Here is a 23,177-nt window from a genome sequence, read left to right on the forward strand (position 1 = left end):
AAGAGTCTCAGATCCCTCTGTTGCCATTGTCTGGAAGAAAGGCCTCTACAACATGGACCTGGGGCTTTGGTGAAAAAACACTGGTAGCTTTCCCCTCCTGGGGAGATACCATAGCCAACCACTGGGAGCTGGGGGGAGAGGAAGCTGTGTGTCCTCTTCTGTCCCCATACATGTGGTGCTTCTGTCACTATGGGTGAAGGAAAGAGGAGGGAAGGAAGGGATCATGGCTCAAATACTACAGACTGTTTCTATTCTTATTTAGATTTCATAGATTTTCTTGACCAAATGTTTATTTGTTTGCTATATACACTTAGGACAATTTCTAGAGACTTAAAATTTTTTTTTTAAAGAAAAGTTTCACCAATCATGCTCATTTCACAAGAGAGTGGGTCCTTGCTTATGCTACCAAACCAGAAGTCACCCTCATGTATGGTTTTTAAAATTAACGTTATTAATGTATAATTTTCTTACAATAAAAGCACCCATTTTCAGTGCATCTTTTGATGAGGTTGACAAATTGATACACCTGTGTATCTACCAATGCAATCAGTAGGTAGAGCATTTCTGTCACAACAAAATAGTCCCTGTGCCTCTTCCCAGGCAACTCCCCAGCAGTGACCCCAGGCAGCCACTCATCTGTTTTCTGTCTCTACAGGTTTTTCTTTTCTAGAGTTTTAAGTACATGGAGTTATATAGTATGTACACTTTTATGTCTGCATTCTTTTACTCATCACTATAAATTAGAGGTTTATTCACGATATACCTTGTAGTAACAGTTCATTCCTTTTTATTCCTAAATTGTATTCCATGGTAGCAACGTGCCACAATTTGTTTATACATTCACTTGATGGACATTTGAGTTGTTTTGATTTTTGGTTAATTCAAATAAAGCTCTTGTGAACATTCTTTGTGCAGACACCTGTTAAATACCCAAGATTGACATTGTTTTCCAAAGTGACTGTACCATATTGCATTCTTGGAAGGAGTGGATCAATTTTCCTATTGCTCCACATCTTAACTCTCTGCATTGTTTTAAAAATTTGAGTCATTCTTGCAAGTTTATAGTAGTGTTAAATTGTAGTTTTAAGTTAGATTTACATAATAGCTAACGATGTTGAGCATCTTTTCATGTGCTATTTGCTGTCTTTATATAGCTCTTCTTTGGTGAAGTGTCTGTTCAAATCTTTAGCTTATCTTTTTTTTTTTTTTTGCGGTACGTGGGCCTCTCACTATTGTGGCCTCTCCCGTTGTGGAGCACAGGCTCCAGACGCGCAGGCTCAGCGGCCATGGCTCATGGGCCTAGCTGCTCCGCAGCATGTGGAATCTTCCCAGACCAGGGCACGAACCCGTGTCCCCTGCATCGGCAGGCAGACTGTCAACCACTGCACCACCAGGGAAGCCCTAGCTTATCTTTTTAACTGGGTTTTTAAATTTTTTATTACAGAATTGAAAGACAAAAATATTTTGGTTGTAAGTTCTTTGTTGGATACATGCTTTGGAAATATTTTCTCCCAGCTTCTCTGTTTATTTTCTTAAAAGTGTTTATTGTTATGTCTTCTGGGAAAATCGATCCCTTTATCATTGTGTAATGTGCTTCCTTGTTCCTGATAAATTTCCTTGCTTTGAAGTCTGCTCTGTCTGAAATTAATATAGCTACTCCTGCTTCCCTTGGATCAGTGTTATCATGGTACAATTTTTTTCAACCATTTACTTTTAATCTATATACGTCTAATATTTAATTATATTATTTTCATAGGCAACATATATTTGGGTTTTATTTTTTGATTCATTCAGATAATCTTTTAATTGGTACTTTTAGGTATTTGATGTTAAGTTGATTACTGATATAGTTGAATTAATATCTACCACACTTGTTACTGTTTTCTATTTGTTGTCTTGTTATTTGTTCCTATTTTGGTTTTCCACTTTTTATGCCTTTTGAGGTTTTAATAAACATTTTATATATGGTTCCATTTTCTCTCCTTAGCATATCTGTTATACTTTTATTTATTTATTTATTTTTAGTGGTTACTCTAGTGTTGGTAAAATACATTTACAACTAATTCAAGTTCACTTGCAAATAAAACTATATGGCCCTACAGGTAATGTGAGTATCTTATTTTTTTCTTTTTTCTTTTTAATTCTTTTTGTTATTTTGAGTATCTTATAATAACAAAATAATTGTAATTTCTCTGTACTGTCCCTTGTATCATTCCTTTCATTCATTTCAATTATTCATAAGATATATACATAAGCATACATAATGGAATACAGTGTTATTATTTTGAACAAATTGTTATTGGTTAGATCAATTAATAAGAAAAATAAAAATTTTATTTTACCCCCATTTACTCCTTCATTGATATTCTTCCTCTCTTTATGTAGATCAGAGTTTCTAAGCTGTATTATATTCCCTCTCTTTAAAGAACTTATTTTAACATCCTTTCAGTTTCTGTCTCTGAGAAAGTCTTCATTTCTCCTTCACTTTTAAAAATTTTTTATTTATTTATTTATTTATGGCTGCATTGGGTCTTCGTTGCTGCGTGTGGGCTTTCTCTAGTTGCAGTGAGCGGGAGCTACTTTTCGTTGTGGTGCGTGGGCTTCTCATTGCGGTGGCTTCTCTTGCTGCAGAGCATGGGTTCTAGGCACAGAGGCTCGGTAGTTGTGGCACGTGGGCATAGTTGCTCCATGGCATGTGGGATCTTCCTGGAGCAGGGATTGAACCCCTGTCCCCTGCATAGGCAGGTAGCTTCTTAACCACTGCACCACCAGGGAAGTCCTTTTCTTTCACTTTTGAAGGATAATTTTGAAGGGTACAGAATTTTAGGCTGGTGATTTTTTTCTCTTAGCACTTTAAATATTTCACTCCACTCCTAGCTTGCATGGTTTCTGTGAAAAGTTGATATAATTCTTATCTTTTTTCCCCTTTAGGTAAATTGGTTTTTATCCCCTCTGGCTTCTTTCAGTATTTTTTTTCTTTACCTTTGATTTTCTGTACTTTGAATATAATATGCCTAGGTAGATTTTTTTGGGACATTCGTTCTGCTTGGTGTTCTCTGAGCTTCCTGGCTCTGTGGTGTGGTATCTGACATTAATTTTGGGGAACTTCTCAGTCACTACTGTTTCAAATATTTTTTTCTGTTCCTTTCTCTCTTTCTTCTCATGCTATTCCCATTATGCATATGTTGCATAGTTTTTAGTCATCCCGCAGTCCTTGGATATTCTGTATTATTTTTTTCAGTCTTTGCTCTCTTTACTCTTCAGTTTTCGAGGATTCTCTTGATATATCATCTAGCTCAGAGATTCTTTCCTCCACTGTGTCCAGTCTGCTAATAAGCCCATGAAAGGCATGTTTTATTTCTGTGACAGTGTTTTCACCTCTAGCATTTCTTTTGGGCTCTGTCTTAGGGTTTCCATCTCTGTGTTTATATTCCATTAGAGTCCTTGGCATGTTGATGACAGTTGTTTGGAATTCCGTATCTGATAATTCCTTTATCTTTGTCATGCCTGGTTCTGATACTTTCTCTGTCTCTTCCAACTGTATTTTCTGTCTTGTAATTTTTCCTTCATAGCTGGATATGATGCACAGGGTAAATAGGTCTTTAGTAATGTGGTGTTGAGGTTTGGGGCTGGGGAAGCATTCTATAGTCCCAGGTTATGTTGATAAAACCATGTTTACTTATGCTTATTTATGGCATTTAGAGGTGGGGATCATGAAGATTCTGGAATGATGCCCACATTTTTTGGGTGGTGCACGACCGGGTACTTCCGTGATCATTGAAAAGGGAATTTTACAGGGAGATGCTTGTAAGAAAGGCTGTCACTTCAGTTGAGGAGGTGCTGTCTTTGAGATGCCAGGTGCAAAAGCCTTGTAGGTATTGGGTACCCCAATAGATATCTGAGCTGGAGAAATATATTTAAAACTTATGCACCTTGGGAATGGAGAGAGAGAGAGAGTGATTGCTTTTGTGGAATGATGATTCCAATAAGGAAAGAAAAGTTCAGTGTTTTGCTTTGATTTTGACAGAAAATCAGCACTCCTAAGGTGAAATTCATCTTATGGTATGTAGAAAATGCTCTTTTGTTGAATCATTTGTCAGGGTAGAGCTGCTTTTTGAGGCAAATCCAATATTTATTTATTTTGTACCTTGTCTTTTTACTAAAAGCATTTCAAGTGGCTTTCAAGGGTGGATGATATGTGACAATATTAAGGACTCGATTACAACACGAAGAGGAAGGAGGAGGAGGGAGGGAAGGATGATGAGAACAAACTGCAGACAAGGATCACGTTAAACATGTGTTACTAAGGCCTGCATGTATTCTCTGATTGAGTCCTAAGGCATTCTGGTAGTGCATGTGGCCAAGATTATTTGTATGTATTCTATACTTAGAATTGGAACTGCTCTGGGGCTAATGTCAGGTGAGAATTCAGAGAGCGTGGTAAAGAATTACACTCTATGTAACACAACATACAAAGTCCTCAGTAATGTCTTTATGGTAGTTACTGAGTTTTATTACTGGGGGATGCTTGTCCCCCACTCGTGATGTTTCCCTCCAAGTGGAGAATGCTTCATTATAGAAGCACGTCTGGCCTCTCTCCATCCTCTCATTCCCTTTGTGAGCTGGTGCAAAGCAAACCTTGGCATGAAGAGTACAGTGGCTTCACCCTCTCCTTGGGAGTAAGGTGTCTGCTGGGATACAGACTTCCCTCTACTCTGAGTTATCACCTATTACAGGGGAATCCCTACAGCCATCAAAAATAATGGGAAATGATGCCAGCCCGCTACTGCCTATGACTGGATCTGTGAATAAATCCGAGTAATCCCACTGACTGAAAATTCTTTAATATTTGTTTATCAGTCAAAAAATAGTATGTTGGATTTCTGCCTGTTTGCTTATTTTCTATTTCTCGATTGGCTCAGCTCTCACATGGGGAAGAGATGTTTGTTTACTTACTGAAACCCTTAGAAATGCAATAATTTTCACAGTTATTTATTTTAAAGATAATCAGTGTAAGCTGATATCATAAAAAGAAAATGCAACTTAGTAAGTGATTCCACAAGTGTGCAAATTTGACGTTGGTACCATATTTTGCTGGATTTTCTAGATCTTGAAATGTATTGTAGAATATCTAGAAAACAGTAGATGGTCTGCATGACCTTGAGTTTGCTTTGTTTGCTGGAAAATAGTCAGAAGAGCAACTTGTTTGGGAATCAGGAGACCTTTATTGCAGTTTTACCTCTGCTTCTGGATTAACGGTTTTGGCAAGTCAAATGACATCTTGGGAACTCATGCTTCTGATTCTCTAAGGCTCTGCTTCCTAAACCTGCAGTTCATCACACTTTCTTGAGAGCTTATCCTGTGTTGTGGCCCGAAGACTCTGGGCCATAAATTCTTGTGTGCACTACTTGAATCTGGATTTGATCAGCAGCTCAGGAAGAGAGGTTTTTCCCACTCTGAGAATCCCTGATTCCCTGAACTTTCCAACTGATGGATGACATTTTCTGTCTCATCCTTAGTATGTCACCCATCACACCATTCCCAACATCATCTTCACAGGTACGTTTTTATGTAAAATATATTCTCAATTGAGTGGTGATATGGTACCTGTAGCAGGTTGCGTACAGCAGAGTGTGGCATCGTGTTCTTACAATCACCCCGAATCTGAAGACTCCAGAGGAAGCAGGGCCGGGAGACTCGTCCATTTTGAGTAGTGCTGGGAGTGACGCACAGCCCACGGTTTTAGTGGCTAGTTGACAGGACCTGGTTGCTGTGAACGGGGCCCCCGTTGGTTCCCTTCAGATCACTCATTACTCATCTGTGCCCGGTGCTTCATGAAGGAACAAATGCTGTCCTCAGCTCGGAGCCTGGGGCCACCCAGTGGAACTCCAACAACGCATCCTGTCAGCCGGGTGCTCCTAGACATGAATAAGGAATCTTTTAGATAAACTATCTTGTCAATCTGCAGTTTGCAAATTTGCATAAATAGGATTTTTGATGGGATGCCTTGGAGCAGCCCCACGTATGCTTTGTCAGTGTGCTGTGCTAATCCACAGAGAACTGTTAGGATATTAATAATGTCGCGGTGTGCCAAGCTCATTTCTAAACCAATGAGGCAGATCTTATGGAAATGGCAGGGTACAAGGTGGGGAGCACTACAAAGATAGAAGAAAAGGGATTCACTGGGTTTTTTTGTCTATAAAAGGACAAGAGAGAGATTATTAATCGTTTGTTGTCAGCTTTCAGACCCCTCCACAAGGTACTGTTTGAATCACACATGAATTAGAGAGGAAATGAATTGGACAGTTTATCTAGTCAAATCTCTTCACTGCAAAAATGAGGAATATGGTCTTTAGAGATGTGAAGTGATTTTTCCAAAATAACACAACTAATTGATAATAGATCCAAAAGTATAGGATATTTTACCTTGTGAAAATAGTAACGAGATGTATTCTTCCTGTCAATTTCTGACTCTCTTTGTGGAAGTACTATTTTTTCATTTCTCAGCTGTCATATCAGACATATATATTATCTGATGGTTTCCTAATTTAAGCAACAAATGCATTACCTTCTTGTAAATTTTTTCCCCAGCGACTTATCAAAAGTGATACTCATGCCATTGACTCAGTGGGTTTCAGAGACAGAGCAAAGGTTGGTGACATGTAACCACAAGGGACTCAAAGACAAGAAAAGTCATAATATTAAGGAGCAGCCCATAGATCATTCAAATACACATTTCTGGAAGGAAACTGGGATTATCCACTTTTAAACAGGGAACATTAGAGAAAAAAAGACTGTGAAATGCTGATTGAGATTGAGTCTGGAAAGCTTGTTTTGTGCAACAAGTAGCACAATATTTAGTTGTTTCAAAATAGGTAATACATAGTAAGGTTCCAACATATTATTTAGACATTGCTAATTAAAGATGGAGGCTCTGGAGTTCAAATTAGTAGTCATTATAGAAAACAGTAGTGCCCAGAAATACATGTTCTTGTTACTCTTTTTTTCTCTTAAGGAGGTTAAATGGGTTGAAATTGGCCACAGTGAAACAGGTCATGTTACCATCTTACAATTCACATTTCATGTGTTTTCACTCATGGAGGAAGAAATAGGATATTGGTTTGGGACAGAATTTGAATAAAACTTGTGATCCTCAAACATTCATTGTTAGCCCTTGGTTACAAATTGGCAGGAAAGGGGATGTTTATATATCTCAGTGTCAGAGCAGGTACACGTTGGTGCTGCACCTGAGATGAGGTAGAATGTAGCACAGTTACCTCTCCAGGTAGCAAGTGGGATGATGACTTTTTTGTGACATTTTCAGAGGGAAAGTATTTTTTCCTTCATAGACCTTTGGTATTTACCTTTTGAATCATGCATTAAATCATCAGTATTATAGTTTTGAGAGTAACAGGGCAGGGCTTCAACAAGAAAAATATTCCCTCACCCTCAAGTGCATGGGCTCATTAACCCATTCATCACGTTTCTTGCACACCTGCCATTACAAGGAGCTCTGTCAGGAGCTACGGGGACTGTGAAAGTGAATAAGGTATGCATGGGCTCTACACCCAAGATCAGAATAAGAGGTGTAGATCTCTTGTTACTTTCTCTACTCCATGTGTTTAAACATTTAGATAATGTCATAATATGCAGAAAATGTATTTTCTTCCATCACACCATGGGGATTCACCTCGTAGGGTTTGTTTTTCAAATTTAACAGCTCCAGAACTTGTGAAAAAATGATGACTCCCCCCACCCAACACCCCCCTTCCCAAACGGGACACTCCTGTATGCTGTCTAGGTCAGTACCTCACACAATTTCTGAGGGTCAGCGTTCTGGGAATGGCTTAGCTGGGTGCTTCTGGCTCGTAGTTTCTTGTGAGGTTGCAGCCAGTCTGTTGGCTGGGGCTTCAATCATCTGAAGACCCGATGGGGCTGGGAGATCACTGGCATGGCTATTGGCAGGAGGCCTCGGTTGTTACCATGTGGTTTCTCTGTGGGGCTGTTCAGGACTTGGCGACTGGCTTCCTGTAGAGTGAGCAATCTGAGAGAGAAAGAGAGAGAGAGAGAGAGAGGAAGTGGAAGATGGAAGCACAGCATCTTTTACACTATCATCCCAGAGGTGACTCACCATTACTTCTGCCACTTCTATTGGTCGAATGGACCAACCCTAGCACAATGGGAGATGTGAGGTCTGGGGCCATCTTAGAGCTACCATGACTGGGATTGGACTGAATAGGATTGAAGATCCCTTTAGTCCTCCGACTATCTGATCTTTGAATTTATTTAGAGAATGAGACTCTTTTCTATTTGGCCCCATTAGATGAAAGTAAGAAAGGTTCTAATACACTTCTCCTTTGTAATAAATGGTGGATGCCAAAAATGCCTTATAATACTCCTAATGAAATAGAACATACTTTTGTAAACTTTGGTCTCTTAGTCTATGGCCCTTATAGCCCACTGAATATGCTGGAGCTTGGTAGAACTAGAGGTATTCCTCTAAGCTGGAGGCTAGGACCAGAACACCTGTGCAGAGAGGCTATGGGAGATCAGAACCCTAGTAACAACTAGACACTCACTGGGTGATGCTGAGTCCTGGACAGTACAGACTGTGGGCAAAGCAAGTGGGAGGTCCAAGCAGGTGAGGACAGAAAGAAACTTGGACAGAGATTTACGAGTGAGTCAAGGAGCAAGTGGGTCTAAATCATGTTCCTCAGAAAACTGACTTTGACTTGTGTGGATAAGTCTGGGTGAAAATCATGGGGGTTGTTCTTTCTGTTGTTTTCCCAAAGCACCTTTTCACCTGTTCAAATAATTCCAGCCCCAGCTGGCATCCAGGCATGGTGCAAGGTTCTGTCGTGTCGCCAATATAGGGCAATTGCATCTAATGAGATGGCGGCCCATTGTAGGATAAGGTTAGTGATTATGTAAGGTTATTTTCCATCCTGAGGCTGTAAGAGGCTTACACAGAGGTGGAGATCTGCATAAATGTGATTAGCTTCAGCTAATTAGGATCCTTCTAAAGCTGAGAAATCTGGATTCCAGAAGCAGAGATGAGAACATTTGGACCACTTCACTGAATTACAAAGCAGCTTACATTTGCCTGTGGCCGGTGCTTGTTTAAATCCTCAAATAGTAAAGGCTTTAGCTGAGGATATTCAGTCTGGCCTGAACAGAGCAGCTGTCTACAAAAACCTTGGATTTATCCGATGGGGTCTCTAAGGTTTTGATTGTTGGACTATAATTGTTCAGATGGAGTCCGCCCCATCCAAACCATGTAAAAAAGGCGAGAAGGCCCACTTTCTCTTAGAACATTGAAGAAAGAAGAGCATTTATTAAGATGCAACCTGCTTTCTGGATTAAGAATGGCAGAGGTGCTTCTTTCCAGGTGTTAGATTTGCCTAGAAACCACGGCTGTCCATAACAAGTGGAGAGGTCCTGCTTTTCTTCAGGTTCTACCTGCCTTGAGGGTGATACTTACGTAGCACCAGACAATCGTCTCTTCTCATCAAGTTCAGTCGCTTTGGGGTTCTGCTGAGCTTTCCGCCATCCCTTGGTTTTGCCCGATGAGCTGAAGAGCTGCGTGTTTCAGGCCCTCACACGCTTGCAGAACATCCTCAGCTTTTGCTTAGGTACGTGTTCAAAATCCCTCTGATATGCAACCTTAGTAACTGTTTCTGGTCTCTGTGTATTGGAATATGTGCTAGAAAGGAGAGCTGCATATCACCCCAAGAATAGCTCCTGTAGGCATGTGTCCGAAGGCCCCTCTCCACACTGAGTTCTCTGCGGCTAAGGTGTGGACAGGACTCTTGTGCTGATTGGGAATATGGACTGAAAAATGGGCCTTTGCTTTGAAGCACTGTGATGCTGCCTAGGTAACCCCAGTAAATACTTCCCTCCAGAAATTCTGATCCCTCCTCCAACTAGTGCAAGCAAATGTCTGCACCGTGGGCACACACACCATAGATGCAGGGTTAACTATATCCAACTTTGTTGTGTCTTAGACTGCTATTAGCTTATTTGCTTAGAAGTGTAGAATAGTGGTTAAGGACTCCAGCTCTGGGGTCTCACTTCAGCTCCTGGTGTCTGAAGCTTGATTCTCCTCAATGTTTGACCTTGAGTGAATTACTTAACTTCTCTGAATGTCAGTTTCCTCATCGTCAGATATCTATCTATCTATCTATCTATCTATCTAACTATCTATCTATCTAATGTATCCTCTGTCTATCATCTTTCTCTGTCTGTCTCTCTCATACCTGTGTATCTCTATTGACTGTCTATCACTACATCTATCAATCCTCTGTCTCTCTCGTACCTCTGTATCTATCTGTCATCTATCTATCTGTCGTCAATCTATCAGTCTTCTATCTATCATCCACATCTATCCATACCTCACAGGTTGTTGTCAGGATTAAACAAGTTGCTTTATGCAAAGTGATTCAAACAGTGCCTGGCCCATAGGAAATATTTAATAAATGTTAGCTTTTAAAATTGTCTAGTGGCACCCTTAAAATCACCCATTTTATAACAGCCAAGTTTTTCCTTCTCCATTTTCTCACTTGCATACATGCCCTGCTGTCTTGCTTTTATCTTTAACTGTTGTGTATGTGTTCATTCCTATCTGAAGGGCATGAAAGGAAATTGGAAATGCTGTTAATTTTGACTAATAAGTAGATCTACATATTTAACAAATTTCCAACCAAAATCATAATGCCTTTCCTTTCATAACTAGACAGCACTTTTTCTGAAGTTCCTAATGAAGAAGTGTATGAAAATAAAGATATTTTTGTAAATGAATAAGAGGGCTGCTTGCCATACAGGTGAGACATTGCATTGATGACCCAGGGTGAGGGATTGAAAGGACTCACAGACTCCACAGGGTACACAGGACACATAAGTGAAGATAAAGGATGCAGCAAACAGGAGAAACTGCTGAAGGTCACGGTCACAGAGGGGTTCCGAATGTCCAGGTGCAGCTACTTTCCCTCCATCCCCCTGGTCCCTTCTCACCTTCATGGATGTACTTTATGAACCACTGAGAAATATAGCTCAACATCAGAGGAAATCAGTGAGGAAAGGGTAAAGTAGTCAATAAATTATAACAGTGTGTTCTAGGCATTTGTTGTTTTTCTGGAGTCATCATTTCTATTTTATGATATAAGTGACCTTTAATTTTACTTCCTGGTAGCCCAGGGACTCTTCTGATGGTCATATTGCAGTAAGATACCAAGAATACATAAATTTCAGGGAAAATACATTATTACAGTTCTCTGTCAAATTTTCAAAACTATGCTGTCCTACATGACTTCGGTGCTATAGGTATTGGAAGTAAGACCAAAAAAATGAGAGAGAGAAAAACACCATATTTTCTGTTTTATCCTAATTTTTACTGGAAGTCTATGAAGTTTACTAAAGAATCTCTTTTTATTTTATTTTTAGATATTTTCTTTCTTTTTTTTTTTTTTTGCGGTACACGGGCCTCTCACTGTGGCCTCTCCCATTGCGGAGCACAGGCTCTGGACGCGCAGGCTCAGCGGCCATGGCTCACGGGCCCAGCCGCTCTGCGGCATGCGGGATCTTCCCGGAGCAGGGCACGAACCCGTGTCCCCTGCATTGCCAGGCGGACTCTGAGCCACTGCACCACCAGGGAAGCCCTAGATATTTTCTATTTTAATACAAGGCAGATGTCTATCTTATCATGAACTTTAACACCAGTATTCTTCCAGTTTCTTTTTTTATACAGCAAAGTTTTGATAGGCATACTTAGAAATGTCCTTTAAAGATATACATTTAAATGTATTTATCATCTTCAAAACCTTTGTTACTATTACTTGTGCTTGTTGAGTAAGGCACTCAATTTTGTCTTCCAAGCTTGTTTCTAGGACAGGAGTTTCCTTGGAGACCGAGCATAGATATGCTGGTCATTGGAAAATTGTCTATTTTCTCATTATTATAAAATAATATATTGGCATTCTGTGTTGCAATCTGCTGGTCTGGCCTCTGGGAGCCAGATTCTTTTAATCAGTTCCCTAGGGCTTTAGTTAAATGCTCTTTGTCCTCCAGAATTGAGGATAAAAGGAGCATTTTACAGCAGATGTCAGAGACAAGCTCATACCGCACAGTGAATAGGGTGCAGTGCATATGAAGGTTGCAATGAACAGCTTTTTACTTCTTTGGTCAGAAAACTCTAAGATTCCACAATAACTTTGTTTCTAATGTTATCATTATATCTCTGTTTATTAGTATTCTAATGACCAGTTCTCAGCCAAATACACTTGCATATTTCAACAGTCAAGATACGTTTGCAACAGAAAAAGTGGGTTTTTTTGGTGGATAAAGGCAAATGAGGACTGGAGAAGATGTCGTCAGCACAAATGTGCTCTCTTTCTGCTCTTTATGAATTAGAAAGCTTCGTCAGTGATTTCCTTTAAATTATAGGCTCCTAATCTTACCACCTAGCAGTCACATAATTACCAAGTCCTTATCTGTTGCCACTAATTTTCCATTTGTAACGTGTCCATTTTGGGATGAGAGAAGAATGGCACAAGGGATTCTCAAATAAGAAAGATAATGATAAAAACTTCAAATGTTCTGCCAAACAAGAATAAATCCACTCTCATTTCATTTCCACACCATCTTCTTTTCTATATCACAGTCTGTCCTAAAGACTCCTGCAACGGCTGAGATATTAACAAAATATGGCTGATGTTTCAAAGTCAAGTTCAAGTTTGGCAGCAACACTGAACTTGATATAATAAAATAAAAGAATGAAGCTATTCAGTCTTAAATATTAATGGAAAGATCTGTTGGCTTCCTTCTTTTCTTGATGGTAACTTATAAGCACCTCTTGCTAATATGAATAAAACTCTTTAATTTTGCATGTATATGTAAAGTATTATTGATGTATATTTAATTATATTAATTGAGTTTTATAGATGTTTTATATGTTAATTTCACAAAGCAAAACAGGATAACTGGAGAAGGAAAGTCATGTGATATTTAAAATATAACAAACATGGAAAAAACACTTAAGAATATTGAGACTTTAAGATGAGTTATTGTTCTGAGCCAGCCTGATCAGAGGTAGTGTAGGGTGACGGAAAAACACTGGGAAGGAAGTCAGGAGACCTGGGCTTATTGTGATGTTTTTTCTGACAATTTTTTAACTGTCTCATTTTCTGCATTGGGAAAATGACTGTGTTGGGTTATTAGGTCTGATGATGTCAAAACTCTCAGAGTTCAAACATTACCTGATATTTTCATTCCTCGTGTTGTCACTAAAGTATAGGGATTTTAAAAGCTTGATGAACTAAAGGTGAAGAATCACACAGAACCATTGTTTAATTTTGTCTGATGACATACTTCAGAGTAAATCATAGTCTGCTTCAGGAACTGTGCTAGGCACTTCCATTAGCTATTCTCCTAAAATAACTCTCCATTTAACAGCTGAAGAAACTAAGAGAATTTAATTGAGTTTGTCAAGGTCGCACAGGCAGTGAAGGGCAGGCAGAGTTGGGATATGACCTGATCTGCTGTCTCTGAGTACAAAGCTGTTTCCCTAAATCTCTGACTTGGCATAATATTTATATCTAGATTATGACAATATTAATTAATGTTACACTGATGTTTTTTACTTGTAAAATAGAAAGTGATGTGTAGTACAATTTGAAGAAATGCTGATGGAACGACTGACACTGATATTGAAATTACCTTTTATGAAATGATTATTTTGGAAACACGTTTCATTTAAATCTTGCCTAAATTTGCCTGCATTATTAACTTCTCACAATACATTAGTATAACTGATAACAGAAATAAAACGGTTTTCCAAGTTCCCCGCTCACTGGTCAGTATTTACTGACATGGCCATTATCCCAGTATAACTAATAGATGGGTTCAGAGATGAGCAACAGTCCATAGAAAAGGGAAGTGGAAGTTTTATATGGGGAACTAGACTAGGGATGTCTTCCCATCCACTGATCACTGATACAGTGGATTCTTGTGACAAAATAAATTTTGTGGTTTTAAAGTGAAAAAAAAAAAGATTTTATTACTAGCAAGAAAGGAAAATAGACACTGGGAAAGAAATTGAAGTCCCAACATATATCAAATAAGGTTCCAGAAAGACATAATAAAGTAATAGGGAAGGAAGTTTTCTGGAATTGAAAAAAAAAAGACATGAAACTTCAGTATGAAAAAGCACAATGTCTCAATAACAACAAATAAAAACACGTTTATTCATAGGCACATTGTAGGAAAACTATTATGGGCCATCAAATATGAAAATAAATATCTAAACAGCTATCAAAGAGAAAAGACAGAATGTCTACCAAAAATGACTATTGAAAAGTCTACTCTGCAGGAGAAATGAACATCGCAGGACAATAAAATGCGTCAGCTATAGTGTTAGGGGGATAATGGTAACGACCTGAATAGAAATCAGGAGAACTATGAAGAAAAAGACAAAAAACATGTCAGAAGTGAAAAAAAAATTATTGGGTGGCTTAGAGTGAATCAATTGAAATATACTAAGAAACTTTGAAGAAAGGCAGAAAAACAATGAAGAAGATGAAAATGTAATAAAAGTGAAATGTTCAGAGGAAAAGAGTTTGTAATTGAATGCAGGAAAAATGGCCCCAAGTAGATATAATTGGAGTTACTGAAGAAGTAAAACAAAATAAAGGAAGAGAACCAATATTTAAAATAACAATCTAGGTAAATTTTCTGGGAAAGACTGAAGTTTATTTCTTGAAAATGGCCATTGTTTTCCCAGGAAATTGAACTGAAATCACTAAACCTGAGAGAAAGCCTATTAAAAGTATTCATTGGACCTCCTGAAAAAAAAAAAAGTTACTGATGTGGTTAAATGAATTAGGCAAACTTGAGACCAAGTAGTCCTCCAAGTATAGGCTTTGGGAAAACAGCACTGAAGGTGCGGGAACTCAGGGGAAAGAGTGGACACATGGACTGCGTGAAACATCACCAAAAAGATGTCCATCATCAAGTGGGGAAGCCTTAGCAAAGAATCGATGCTGATAACTTAATCCAGTTAACTGACGAGCTAAGATTAAAACAAGAATATGTTCTGACAATGTAGAAAGAAACACGTAAATAATGGCAATTAGAGGAAGAGACAAAGGGGAATTAGAGTAAGATCATTGAAAATAGAAAATCACCGAAAATAGGTGTGAGTCAAGCAATACAATTTAAGCCTCACAGACCTAATAGTGGTGGTTATGTAAGAAAACAAAAAGAGGACTCTGCGTTGTAAAAGGTATAAACATACATTTAACAGCTAGAACAAGTTTAAGCCTTTGAAAAATACCAAAGGAATTTAAAAAGTAATAACAGAGGTGACTCCCCATATAAAGAAACAATAAATATGACATAATACATACAGGTATTATAACAAAAAATTATGTGACAGATCTGAGACCAATATATCAGTCATATCAGTAAAAGGTGAATGGGCTTGACTCATCTATTAAAGCTAAAATGGGACTTCCCTGGCAGTCTGGTCCAGTGGTTAAGACTCCACACAACCAATGCAGGAGGCATGGGTTCAATCCCTGATCAGGGAAGTTCCACAAGCCATGTAATGCACCCCCCCGCCCCCCCCCCAAAAAAAGCAAAACCATCTTCACAGTGGCAGATAAAATAAAACCCCGCTCTATGCTGTAAATAAAGACACACCCAAGGCACATTGATTCAAAAAGCTAAGAATAAAGGGATAAGGGACTGTATACCAGGCATGGAAACAATAAGAAGATTGGTGCTGCAATTCTGATTTGGGATGAAGGAGAATTCAGGCAAAAGAGCATCATATGAGGTTACTTTAAAATGCTAAGAGTAAAAATTCATAACCAAGAAATGATTATCTATGCCCCAAACAGCCACTACCTGCACAAAGCAGAAACTACAGGAGATACACATAAACACACTAATAGTAGAAAATTTTAACATACTACATGGTGAAAGACAGGTCAAGTGCACCGGTAAGTAAGAATATAAAGGATCTAAAAAACATCTAGAATAAAGTAGCTCTTATGTATATGTATATATACCTATATCTGTCTATATCTTTATCTATGTATCACTATATATAAAAATATATCCTGAAAATAGAGAATATACCTTCTTCACAACTGCACATAGATCATGTACAAAAAGTATGTAATTTTGATCATATATCAGATCATCAAGAAAGCATTCATAAGTTCTATGTAGTAAATATATTTCAAACAAAACTCCTTAATCAAAAAAAAAACCCTCGGGCTTCCCTGGTGGCGCAGTGGTTGGGAGTCCGCCTGCCGATGCAGGGGACATGGGTTCGTGCCCCGGTCTGGGAAGATCCCACATGCCGCAGAGTGGCTGGGCCCGTGAGCCATGGTCGCTGAGCCTGTGAGCCCGGAGCCTGTGCTCCGCAAAGGGAAGAGGCCAAAAAAAAAAAAGGCCCCCGTAACAAAAAAAAAAAAAAAAAAAAAAAAAAAAAAAAACCCTCCAAAATCCTAGAAATTTGAAAAGGAATTAAAAACTCCTCAAATTCCTTCTATTTGGAAATTTAAAGCCTTCTATTAAACAACTATGGGAAGAAGGGAAATACGAATTGAAATTTCAGAATTTCTGGAAAAAATAATAGGAACTTATATTATGCCGGGGACCAGCCCCAGCTGGACAGGTTTCACCCAAAGGGGAGACGGAGTCGGCGTGGACAGAGCACAAGACACCTCAGAGGATGCAAGGATCTGTCGAATTTATTGTTATAAATCCAGAGCTTTTATATTGTGAGGCAATCTTATTTTTAATCTTAACAATCCAGTTTCCATGCCAAAAAAACTCTTACAAAGCCATAAAACAAAGGTACACAGCCATAAAACAAAGGTAATTTACACAAAGCCATAAAACAAAGGTCAGCAGGTTAAGCAGGTTAAATAATCTTTTTGTGGTCAGGTAGTCTTCCACTTCTATAGTCTCTTTTGTCCCCTGTGGTTAGGTAAATCTTGGTCACATTTAGGTCAGGAACTCTGTCTGCGGTTTTATCATTTTTCTTAGAAGAATTAGTCTTCTTGTACCTGTTTGTTCTGTTCAATCAGCCAGATCTTTAAAACACAAACTCAAGCACATTATTCTTTAGCACCAGTAAATATTTACAGGCTGTTTCAATCTACCTCTATAATCAAAGCAAGACACAGAATAATCAATAACCATAGGGGGTCTTGGGGGAGGGCATTGTACCTTAAATTTGCCACCAAGTTCCTTTGCAAAATACTTACAAAATATAATTTGTGCTTTATATCTATTCTTATACGGAAAGCAATTAAACTTAAAAAAGGCTGCCAAATAGTCTACTCTATTCAATTTGCTATATACCTACTGTAGTATAAAACCTCCCCGCCACCATATCCAAGTGTTTTTTAACATATCTCTAACTCCCCAGGAGGGCCAAAACTCATTTAGCTTTTTTTCTAACGTAAGCGGTTGCCACACAAATGCTCCTGTTGTGTTCCCCTGCACCCAATGTCCTGGCCTGGGAGTGGGGATTTCGGGTGTAGTCACAGGGGGAGCCGGAGTAATTGCAATCTTTTTCAGTTTTACCCTAAGTCGGGGTCTTTCCCTAAACCCTCCATTGGAGCTGGGAATGTTTCCCAACACTAATAACAATCCTATAAAAATCACCTTAGGCAAAAGCAGGGGAAAACAAGGGGAACCACACAGAGGAGAGCTTTGCTTCTCCATTTTGTACCTGACAGTACCAGCTTTGCTTGGCACTATGGGTCTCGTCCGTGCTGAGACTCAAAGGCACTTCCTATGTGGCTCCCGACAATATTACATGTCAGAATCAATGGGATACATTTAAAGCAGTGACTAGAGGAAAATGTATAGCCTCAAATAGCTCTAGCAATGAAAGCAAGAGTGAAATAAATGTATTTACAATTTAAAAAGTTATTCAAAGTACAAGGTAAACAGAACACAAGCACAATAAGAAAATAATAAAGAAAAATTAATGAGGTTTGGAACAGAAAATATTGGATAAATCTAATATTCCAAAATGTTGGTTCTTTGCAGATATCAAAAAAAAAAGAAAGAAAAGAAGAAAATCCACTGAACAATTTCATCAAGGAAAATGGGAGAAAGCACATATATACAAAATATTTATTGATACAGAGGAATTTGAAACAACATAAAACACTTTTACACCGCTATGGAAATATATTTGCAAATCTCAGTGAAATGAACAGTTTCTTAGGAAAGTAAAATTTATCCAAGTTAATCCCAGTAGAGACAAAAAGCTTCTATTCATTCCTATAGAAGAAATAGGAAAGTTATCAAGGCCACAAAAAGCACCAGGCCCAGATGCTATCACAGGGGACTTCCACCAAATCATTACATGACCAGATAATCTCAAAGTTAAAAAAAAATCGTAGAAAATGAATGAAAACGTCTAAATTCATTTTATGAAACAAGATTAACATTGACACAGATATGCCAAAAATAAAATATAGATCAATGTTGCTTATGAATATAGTGCAAAAATACTAGTTACAATATTAGTAAACAGGTTGAAAACCACGTTAAAAGTAAGTACACCATGACTAAGTGAAATGTATACTATGAATGCAAATCTGATTTAGTATTAGGAAACCTTTCTTTTTTTTTAATTTTATATTTGGCTACGTTGGGTCTTTGTTGCTGTGCACAGGTTTTCTCTAGTTGCAGCAAGCGGGGGTTACTCTTCAATGCAGTGTGAGGGCTTCTCATTGCGGTGGCTTCTCTTGTTGCGGAGCACGGGCTCTAGGTGCGTGGGCTTCAGTAGCTGTGGCTTGCGGTCTCTAGAGCGCAGGCTCAGTAGTTATGGCACACGGGCCTAGTTGCTCCGTGGCATGTGGGATCTTCCTGGACCAGGGCTCAAACCCGTGTCCCCTGCATTGACAAGCAGATTCCTAACCACTGCCCCATCAGGGAAGCCCAGGAAATCTATTAATATAACTCCCCATACTAATGAATCTAAGAGGAAAAATCATGTAATTATATCCAAACGTGGTTTAAAAATTTTGAATTTGGCAAAATTCAACACCTGTCCTATTAAAGACTTTCAAGAAAATAAGTACGGATAGGTACTTTCTTAACATCATAAGATATAAATACCTCAGTCTTAACATCAGACTATTAATGGGGAGGAAAGAGGCATTCCCTTCGTGGTCAGGAACAAAGCAAGAATATTTAGCAGGTCATGGGAAGCCAATGCAATTAAGAAAGAGAGAACAATTAGGGACACAAGACTTAGAAGAAGAGTAAAACCACTATTCATAGCTGATATGAAAGCATGCTTGGAAAGCCCTAGAGAAACAATAACAAAACTAACTCAAACCATAAAAGGATTTATCAGGGTAGTAGAATATAAACTTTGCACACAAAAATCAATAGTCTCCATATACAGAAAAAAATAGCCAATTAGAGTATAATGGAGGAGAGACCCCATTGATAACAGCAACAAAAAAGATAACATACTTAGGAATACATTTAATAATTTAAATGGATTACATCCATCTAGTAAAAGACAAGTATTCTCAGAATGGATTAAAGAAAGTCTAGGTACCTGCAGTTTAGAAGAGTTATCTATGTACCTAAAATACAAGGATATAGAAGGGTCGAAAATGTAGAAAGGGAAAAAGATAAACCATGGAGTTATTATCTTAAAGAAAGCTAGATTAGCTATATCAGAAAAAAAGCTATGGGGAAAAGAATTAAGGAGAATAAAGAAGGAGATTTCTTAATAATAAAAGCAATATTTCCTCAAGAAGATATAAAAATCATGTCCCTTATTCACCTAGCCGCAGGGTTCCCTGTGCTCTGCAGTAGGTCCTTATTAGTTATCCATTTTATATGTAGTTGTGTGTATATGTCAGTCCCAATCTCCCAATTCATCACTTCCCCCTGCATTTCCCCCTTGGTAACCGTAAGTCTGATTTCGAGATCTGTGACTCAGTTTCTGTTTTGTAAAGAGGTTCAACCGTATCAATTTTTATTAGATTCCACATATAAGTGGTATCATATGATATTTGTCTTTCTCTGTCCCACGCCCAGCTTCTTTTTGAAGAGGCTCGGAGACGCAGCTGGGGACACTCCCCTAGAATGCAGGGTGGCTCAAGGGGCTCACATTCTTGGGATTCTCCTGCTTTGAGTTCCCCAGATTGGCCAAGAAAGCAGGCACCTCATCCTGGGGAGGTTTCTGGAATTTCCACACTGCCTTCAAGTCCCAGCTAACCACAAGACTTGAAATTATCCCCACAGGTAACCAAGCCTGACAGTGGTCCCCAAGGAGCTGAAAGCACAGCCGGACTTGGGATGGGTTTGGAGGCTGCCAAAGGCAATCCTGAACTAAACTCCTGGCTGGACCCACAGTGGGGTAAGACACCTCAGGGACGGTGCAGTGGACCTTGTTTTTATTCCCTGCTCTGAAGTTTTCTTGTTTTCTCCATGTCCTGTATCGTAAATGACGCTTTCCAGTGTTTTCTCCTGTCTCCTTTACAGATGATTTTTTTCTTGAGGATAAGCAATACCACCCATACATTCCCACATCACACAGAGCACAGTGCCTCGCGAGAGACGCACACTCGGTAAGGACTGATGGATTGACTGGATTGCCACTCCATGGGTTTTCTCATATTGTTGCCTGATCGTTCCCCTCGTATTTTGGCAAAGAAGATTACATAAAAGAGTACAAGAGATTCCAAAGCAAAGAACGTAATTGCAGCCTAGTGTGGGCAGATCTGCCACAGCTGACTAACAGGTACAGCTGTTCAGGCTTTTCTGTACTAGACAGCTATGGAATATTTTCAAACTCAAATTATATTTGCATTTTCTTGGGTTGACATCCCAAGTTCGCCGTGTAAGTTTCACACTTAGGATAATAAAGAAAAAGAAAAAGCGAAGCTTTTACACCTTGCATTTTTTTTTAGGTCAACATCAGCAATTAGGAGGCAAAAAGGAGGTGGGGAGGAGGGAGGAATAAGAAGAAAATCCTCAGTCCTGCTTTACAGAAATTTATCATACATCTCTACTGGAATATTTGACCAGAGCTGAAATGCAGCTTTTGGATTTAGCAGGAAGTTTTGCTGTCTAACCGGCAGGCAACTGGCAGCCCAGAGTCCAGCAGAGTCTACTCCACAGCAGCTGGCCCTGGCTGTAACAGACATTCTCCTATCAGCTGAGAAGTGGGATTAGAGAGCAGTTAGGGTCTAGCGGAATCTAATCCAATATACTTCAAAATTTTATTTAAAATAGATATTTTATAAAAAATCATCTACTTAATTCACAACCCAGTGGTGTAGATTTCAAATTTCCAAATCCACTTGAAATCTATTTAATTCAATAAATAAGGAAGCAAATAAGCCAATCGCTGTACTAGGTATGGAGGTTGCTCTGGACATGCGGCAGGTTATGCCCTCCAGGAGCACGTGATCTAGCGATTCTTCAGAAAATATTTTCCACTGTTGATTTACATGCTGGCATATCTGAAGATGAGAAGCCGTACGGTTCTTGGAAAAGGCCTTATTTCTATGCATCCTGGATGAGTTCACCACTGAGCTTATCCAGCACATATGGATTTTTCTTGGAGGACCTTCAGTAGATACTTTTCAGAGGTGCTGAGAAGGTCATTGACGCTCTTAAGCACTTATCTTCCAGGTCTCCGTCATAGTTTGAATTCCAGGTATTAAGGGCGACGAGCCCTTTAGAATTTCTCCTTGTGCTGTTCTTACCAGTGTTTGGCCTCCCATCTCATGGCACACACTGGAGCCATTGGGACTTCTTTTCGGTATGTTGTAATTTCACCATAGCAGTCGCTCTAATGCTGATGTCGTGTGGCTAAATGTACTTCACTAAGTACCTTCTGATGGCATCCGAGCACTAAAATGCCACTCTGTGGTGTGTTCTCTTTACTTATGATATCGGTCTCAATGCTTTTGTTTTTGTAAGAAGAAAAATATTCTCCACATTTTTTTAAGAGGGAGAAAGAAAACCTCCCAGAGCAAAGACATCCCTCTCTTGAAATGCTGAGGGGCGGAAGATAGTGGTCAGAAAGTTGTCTGAGCTTTTCTCTTATAGATGGATCCCTGACTTTTCAATATCTAAAATGCCACTCTCACGTGACAACTTTTATAAGAGGAAAGGCTCTACCTTGGCAGATTACAACATGTTTTCATTCATTCACAGTGAATCTTCTGGACTCATTATTGATAAAAATGAGCTGGCCTTCCGTTAAAGAATGACTAAGTGCTTTTCATACAGATAGGATCTTTGGTCCTTTCTATTTTAGAAAAGCACATAGATAAGAGTTTCGATATTTTCTCTGGTCCTGAATGCCTTCCACAGACTGCAAAGGCTACCAGTAGCCATGAAGCAGCACAGAGGATGCCGGTCGGAGTGGTGTCCGCTGCCCGGCCTCCCTGTGCTGTAGGACCTGCTAAGGCCAGTGATGCGGGGTTTCTGCACCTGGCACTGGGGACTCCCACCTCCTTCTACAGGACCTGCTGCCACCTCTTGTTACACAAGGCAAGGCCGCAAGGGAACCTCTTCCCCTCAGTTTGTGTCACACCCTGGTGTTTTGGGCTCCTGACCTGTCATTCATTCATGCAGCAAGTATTTATTTATGCACGTGCTCTGGCCTGGAAACCCTGCAAAGTCTTGGGATGATGCATCAGTGAAGAAATAGACAGTGATCCCTACCCTGACGGAGGTTCATATTAAAGTGGGACCAAAGCATCCCATGTGTGGAGCAGAGTCTGGAGAAGCTTATTTGGGTGAGAAATCAAAGGAAGGAAAGGGGCGAGGGACCAGCAAGTCCTGGTGGAGAGCAGGGGCTGTCATTGCTGTGGCTAGAGGGGGACCACAGCCGGCCTTCCTCCCTGGCTGCCCGTCCTGCCCAGGGCTCCTTTGGTGTCACATGAACCAGGAGTAAGGACCAGAATCACTCACAGGAGGGTGAGGCAAGAAGTCAAGTGTGGATGAGGAAACCATGAGCCTTTCTCCAGAGCCGTGTGAACAGACCTCCAGAGGAGCCTCTCAGTGTCTGTCGGAAGCCCTTATCCAATGCTTGGAGCTTTCTTTTCCCTTGTTGCTTAGAGTCACTTTGTACTTTATGAGTTCTGTACTCCAAAAAAGAGGGTGAATTAGTG

The 23,177-nt window shown here is 39.4% G+C and overlaps 1 long non-coding RNA gene across 1 annotated transcript; it reads right to left on the reverse strand.

Annotated features, from left to right (window-relative positions):
- Nucleotides 1–2,739: 2,739 nt before the first annotated feature.
- Nucleotides 2,740–17,820, reverse strand: LOC113605680 (uncharacterized). Its single transcript, XR_003427303.1, has 3 exons — nt 17,714–17,820; nt 4,788–4,790; nt 2,740–2,752 (listed from the first exon to the last, which is right to left on the reverse strand). It is a non-coding gene; the product is annotated as an uncharacterized LOC113605680 (long non-coding RNA).
- Nucleotides 17,821–23,177: the final 5,357 nt, after the last annotated feature.

The sequence above is a fragment of the Aethalodelphis obliquidens genome, unplaced genomic scaffold (genome assembly GCF_003676395.1).
Source record: "Aethalodelphis obliquidens isolate GAN/ISIS:26980383/991018 unplaced genomic scaffold, ASM367639v1 scaffold3, whole genome shotgun sequence".
Lineage (NCBI taxonomy): Eukaryota > Metazoa > Chordata > Mammalia > Artiodactyla > Delphinidae > Aethalodelphis > Aethalodelphis obliquidens.